The sequence below is a fragment of the Lathamus discolor genome, chromosome W (assembly GCF_037157495.1).
Source record: "Lathamus discolor isolate bLatDis1 chromosome W, bLatDis1.hap1, whole genome shotgun sequence".
Classification (NCBI taxonomy): Eukaryota; Metazoa; Chordata; class Aves; order Psittaciformes; family Psittacidae; genus Lathamus; species Lathamus discolor.
In genome coordinates this window covers 21,129,537-21,136,377 of record NC_088908.1, presented here as the reverse complement: position 1 = coordinate 21,136,377, position 6,841 = coordinate 21,129,537, and positions in this window count along the sequence as shown.

Genomic DNA, 6,841 nt, shown 5'->3' with positions numbered 1-6,841 from the left:
CATCAAGCTGTCAAGGGGTGGAACCCATCTATATTTCTGGAGTGACAGGAGGATCCCAATAGTTGACTGTACTGGAGGCTGAAATCAGCCTGACTGTGAGGAAGTGGCAAAAGCACCCCATTGTGACTGGTCCAGAGGCTCCATGCATCCTTGGCATAGACTATCCCAGGAGAGGGTACTTCAAGGACCCAAAAGGATATTGATGGCCTTTTTGTACTGCTGCTTTGGAGACAGAGGAAATTGAGCAGCTGTCCACCTTGCTGGTCTCTCAGAGGATCCTTCTGTTGTGGGGTTGCTGAAGGTCGAAGAACAACAAGTGCCAATCGTGACCACAACAGTGCACCGATAGCAATATCGCACCAACCAGGACTCCCCGATTCCCATCTGAAGCACAGAATCAGACTCTACGAGTCAGAGATAGTTATAAAGCATGTATGTTTATTATAGCGCCGGGTGCAAGGGGGATCGCTCCTCCTAACTTGCATGCTGAGGGGTTAAGCAAGCAGATATTTAATACACACAAACATGCATATTCATTAGGTTCCCGAGAGTTCAGAGGGGATACTACAGTTAGTTTAGGTACTCATTATCATAAGTCTTCTCCCTTTTCTCTCCTATGGTCGTGGGCAGGGGTCTTCAAGATGAAGTAAGTAGTCTTCCTCATGTGGGCAGGGGTCTTCAAGATGATGTAAGCAGTCTTCCTCAGGGTGCACTTTTCACCTTTGGCACAGTTGGATCATGCAGTAATCACATATTAGCTGAAACCAGCCATATCTGCAAGTTTCTGACAGCTGGCAAAGATTTAAAAGAGTGTGACCTTCGTCTGCAAAATTTATTGCTTCCCAAGCTAGCAGATGTTTGGGAGTCATTGTCTCCAAACTATCTGATAATTAGAAGGATGGTAAGAAATACTTCACTCATTAGAAGGATGAAAGGAAACAAGTCACTCTTGCTAGTAAGACTACTATATTCTGTTATCATACCACAGACTTACAACACAAACATTATTCTATATTTTAGATCTAAGTTAAGTTAAAAGTATTTTAACCCTATGCTTTCCTGGCACTTGCTTTTCATATATCACATCTATATGCTGATCTGTAGACTGGAGAGTCAAGGAATGATCAGTAGGACCTACTCACCCTTTAATAGACCTATACGGCCAATGTGAAAGTCTAACGGAGAGTGGAGACTAACAGTAGACTAGCGTGGCCTGAACGAAGTCACACCACCATTGAGTGCTGCTGTACCGGACATGCTAGAACTTCAGCATGAACTGGAGTCAAAGGCAGCCAAGTGGTATGCCAAAACTGATATTGCCAATGCATTTTTCTCAATTCCTTTGGCAGCAGAGTGCAGGCCACAGTTTGCTTTTACTTGGAGGGGTGTCCAATTCACTTGGAACAGACTGCCCCAGGGGTGAAAACACAGCCCTAACATTTGCCATGGACTGATCCAGAATGCACTAGTGTCGTAGTTTAAACAAAGTTACACAGCTCGTTCATTCACTCCCCTGCTTCTTTCCCTCCCTATACTCCTGAAGGGACAGAGAGGAGAATCGAAAAGAATGCAACTCCCACGGGTTGAGATAAGAACAGTTTAGCAAGTAAGGTATAACACAAATCACTACTGCTACTGTTAGAGAAAAGGGCAAAATTTTATGATAACTAAATATTAGAAATGATTATATTTGAAAGTTTGTAAATCAGTAGCGTGTGTTTGGAAATACTGTAATTTTCCAGTACTGTTTGTAGTTTTGTACCAGAGTTATTCAGTAACCAATGTTAACAATGGTAGGCTAGGTGGCAAGAGCTAACATAATTACATATGGTACAGGGCATACGGGTGGATTTAAGAAAGTATTGTGAAAGTCTATTGAAGCAGAAATTAATGGACACACCAGGGTAGTCAAGTGAGAACAAGACAATGCTGGCATCCACACAATGGTTGGGATATATCCAAAGAACAGAAAGGTGAAAAAGGACAGAGCGAGGAAGACTTCTTACTTCATCTGAGGAAGACTCCTTACTTCATCAATGCGACCACCAGAGGAGGCTGCGCAAGCGCAGAAGAGGCTGATGTCGTAATAGACTGATGTGGCAATCCTTGATACATATGTATTAGTTAATGATGCAATCCGTGTTGAATATGAATTAGTAACCAAATTTTTAGTGTATAAATTGCGAACGCGATGTGACGAGGTCGAAGCCAGATTTGGGCAAGTGCCCCTGGTTTCCCAGCACTGCAATAAAGCACCTCATATAACCATTCCGGTGGTTATGTGTTTATTCTTACGCTAACACTACCACCAGTAATAATAATGATAAAAGAAATAACAAGGGGAGAGAATACAATACCACAGCACCAGAGGATAGATAACTCCCCCAACCCCACCTGACTGAGCACTGACTGATACCTACTCCAACCCCGCAGTGCCCTAGCCCTTCCGGGGTAACTCTCCGTTACATCCTAGGCATGACATGCTGTGGTATGGAATACCCCTTTGGTCAGTTTGGGTCAGGTGTCCTGTCTCTGCTTCCTTCCAGCTTCCCCTCCTCCCTGGCAGAGCATGAGACTCAGAAAGTCTTTGGTCAGACTAACACATTTGAGCAGTAACTGAAAACATCGGTGTTATCAGTACTGTTTCCAGGCCAAAAGTCAAAACACAGCACTGCACCAGCTACCAAGAAGGAGAAAAACAACTGCTACTGCTGAACCCAGGAAAACTGGAACAGGGGCAAGCTCCAGAACACCTGCAATACATTGATGACATTATTGTGTGGGGTGATACAGCGGAAGAAGCCTTTGAGAAAGGGAGGAAAATAATCCAAATCCTGCTGAAAGTTGGTTTTGCCATATCCAGCCTATGAAGGTGTTTGAGCTGCTTTGGAAGTGATTGGCAGTGAAACACAGCTCCTCCTGGCACCCCAGTTGCCCATACTGAGGTGGATGTTCAAAGGCAGGGTCTCCTCTGCACACAAGGCAACCAATGCTACATGGATTAAGTGGGCTGCACTACTTGCACAACAAGCTCGAATACGAAATCCCAGTCATTCAGGAATTCTAGAAGTCATCATGGACTGGCCGGAGGGCAAAGATTTTGGAATGTCACCAGAGGAGGAGGTGATGCGTGCTAAAGAGTCCCCATCATATAATAAACTGTCAGAAAGTGAAAAACAGTATGCCTTGTTTACTGATGGGTCCTGCAGTATTGTGGGAACGCATCAGAGATGGAAGGCAGCTGTATGGAGTCCCCGAAGACAAGTTGCAGAAAGTGCTGAACAAGAGGGTGAATTGAGTCAGTTTTCCAAGGTAAAAACCATCCAGCTGGCCTTGGACACTGCTGAATGAGAAAAGTGGCCAGTATTTTATCTCTATACAGACTCTTGGATGGTGGCAAATGCCCTATGGGGGTGGTTGCAGCAATGGAAGCAGAGCAACTGGCATCGCAGAGGTAAACCCATCTGGGCTGCTGCACTGTGGCAAGATATAGCTGCCTGGGTGCAGAACCTGGTGCTGAAGGTATGCCATGTAGATTCTCATGTACCTATGACACTTCAGGCCATCAGGGCAGAGATGCAACACAGAGATGGGCTCGTAATCGAGGGGTGGACTTAACAATGGACACTATTGCCCAGGTTATCTGCAAATGAGAAACTTGTGCTACAATTAAGCAAGTCAAACAGTTAAAGCCTCTTTGGAATGGAGGACGATGGCTGAAGTACAAGTATGGGGAGGCCTGGCAGATTGACTGCATCACACTCCCACCAACTTGCCAAAGCAAGCGCCATGTGCTTACCATGGTGGAAGCAACCACCGGATGGCTGGAAACATACTCTGTGCCCCACGCCACTGCCCGGAACACTATCCTGGGCCTTGAGAAACAGATTATGTGGCGACACGGCACCCCAGAGAGAATTGAGTCAGACAATGGGACTCATTTCCGGAATAACCTTATAGACACTTGGGCCAAGGAGCATGGTATTGAGTGGGTATATCACATACCCTACCATGCACCAGCCTCTGGGAAAATCGAACAGTACAATGGGCTGTTAAAAACTACACTGAGATCAATGTGTGGTGGGACATTCAAGCATTATGATACACACTTAACAAAGGCCACCTGGTTGGTCAGCACCAGAGGATCTGCCAACAGAGCTGGCCCAGCCCATTCAGAACTTTTACATACTGTAGAGTGGGATAAAGTTCCTGTGATGCACATAAAGAATTTGCTGGAAAAAAACAATCTGGGTTATTCCTGCTTCAGGTAAAGTCAAACCCACTTGTGGGATTGCTTTTTCTCAGGGACCCGGATATACTTGGTGGGTAATGTGGGAAGATGGGGAAGTCCAATGTATACCTCAAGGGGATTTGATTTCAGGGGAAAACAGCCAATGAACTCAATTGTACGCTGTTGCCTGCTATGTAATACTTTTATAGCCCATCAGCTAGATGTCTTCAGGTCACCAGCGACTGGCCCTGACTTCCCTCCAACCATCATCCTAACAAAGAAAGAACTTTGATAGAACCAGACAAGTTCTGTGATGAAGGAACAATCAGCATCAGCAGGCAACGATTCAATACTGCACACAGCCTCTCCTGCTCTGAAAGATGGTTACAAGAGATGGAGCCCGACATCATGGACTCAGCAGCTTTATAGGGATTGGTCCATGCACTAAGGAATGATCTCTCTCTCTCTCTGTATGTAGGCATGTATATATGTATATATGCAAGAGTGATGGTATTATGAAAATGTGGGATCTGAGCATGATGTGAATGGTATGGAATAAGGGGTGAATACTGTCCTGGGTTCACCAGTAGCAATCATTTTTCTCCTTCTTAGTAGCTGGTGCAGTGCTGTGTTTTTGACTTTCAGCCTGGGAACAGTGCTGATAACACCGATGTTTTCAGTTGCTGCTCAGTAATGTTTACTCTGATCACGGACTGAGTCTCATGCTCTGCCAGGAAGGAGGGGAAGCCAGAAGGAAGCAGAGACAGGACACCTGACCCAAACTGACCAAAGAGGTATTCCATACCACAGAGAAGAGTGGTCCACTCTTCAGCTGCAGGGGGCCAGGCACCATTCATCGATCTGACATACCCTCTCCAACTACTGCAACCATGGTGACACACAGGGTGTCCCCTGAATCAAGATGTGCATCTGGCCTTCTCACCCGTCCATCCCTGCACAGGTCCTTATATCCTCCCTTGGGTTGGAGTGGAAAATTACCAGTCGCAACATCAGTGCACATGTGGCCAGTGTGTGAACAGATGTTTACCGGTATAAGACTCCCATTTGCTAAAAGCAGTGTTAATTCCCTTATTTTCAAGTTTATGTTACCACAACCCATGCCAAACAGTACTATTCCTTTTTTGTGAGTTTCACGATGGACCATTATCTATTGGCACTGACACAAGCCAGGAGGAAGCAGAGAAAGGACACCTGACCCAAACTAGCCAAAGGGGTATTCCATACCATAGCACATCATGCCCAGTATATAAACTGTGGGGAATCACAGGTCACTGCTTGGGTCAGGCTGGGTATCACTCAGCAGGTGGTGAGCAATTGTATTGGGCATCATTTAATTGTAGTTTTTTCTTCCCTTCCCCTTTTAATTTCATATTATTTCCCTTATTATTATTGGTGGTAGTAATAGTGGTTTTGTATTATACCTTAGTTACTGGACCGTTCTTATCTCAGCCTGTGGGGTTTCCATTCTCTCGAATCTCTTCCCCATCCTGCTGCAGCGGAGAGGGGGGAGAAATGGGGGAGTAAGTGAGCGGCTGTGTGGTGGGCTTAAACCACGAAAGTCCTTTGTGGTGCCCAGTGTGGGGCATGAAAGTTTGAGATGAAAGCAGATCTGACCAGAGTGGGTCTAAAAGTATTAGTGATAAGCATTCATTGTTTCAGATTAATAGTCACTCGTCACAATGTTGATTTACTTCCTCTCACAGTTGTTGAGCTTGGTCTCAGAGTTTGAGCATGTCGTATATTAATTGCAGCCAGTATTTGCTGTTTTAGTGTTTATCAGCTGGGGGCCTTGGGCTAAGGTTCTTGCTTCACTGTACTTCATGGTAATGACTTGTAATACAATAGACTCATTGATCATGAAACTGATCTGGCTTGTGCTCTCACTGTGGTCACCACCTCTATACTTTGGGAGGTATATAACAGGAGTGTATAGCAATTACACATCTTTGTTCCCCTCTTTGGGTGGTCAACCTATGAAGGAGACATTCCCTTATCTTCCCAACCACCCCCCCCCCCCCCCCCGACTCTTTACAGTATCATTTGAGAGTTCTGAAGGTTTTGAATGGCCTTTGGGTACCCTTGCGACCTGCCTGCTGATTGCGATAGGGATCACCATGTTGGCACGGATACGGAGTCTGTTTTACCCACGACCATTTAGTCTGATCTCGAAAGTTAAGCAGAGTCGGGTTTGGGTCTTGTCTAGGATTAGACGATAATATAGGAGGACCAAGAGATTTTCCCCAAGGCTGGACAGTCATGATTGGCAGGGTGTGGGGGATATTATGGGCAAGTGTCTAGGCCAGTGGGTCCCTCCAGTGCTTTGGAACTTCACCAATGAACAAGTACAAAATCCAGAAAAATTAGTAAAACACTTAAATGAGGTGTGCTGTCATCTTGGTCATCCCAGAGAGGGACAAATCACGGCAAAGTGCTGGGGCTTGTCCTATGCTTACAGAGCCCTGTTCCACACTATCCAGCAACTTCAAAGGGAAAAAAATGTCTCTGGATCTGACAGCTAAGCAGCAGAGAGTGCAGCTACTTCAGCTCTAAGCACAGCAGCTATACCAACCCCAGTGACAAGTACAGAAG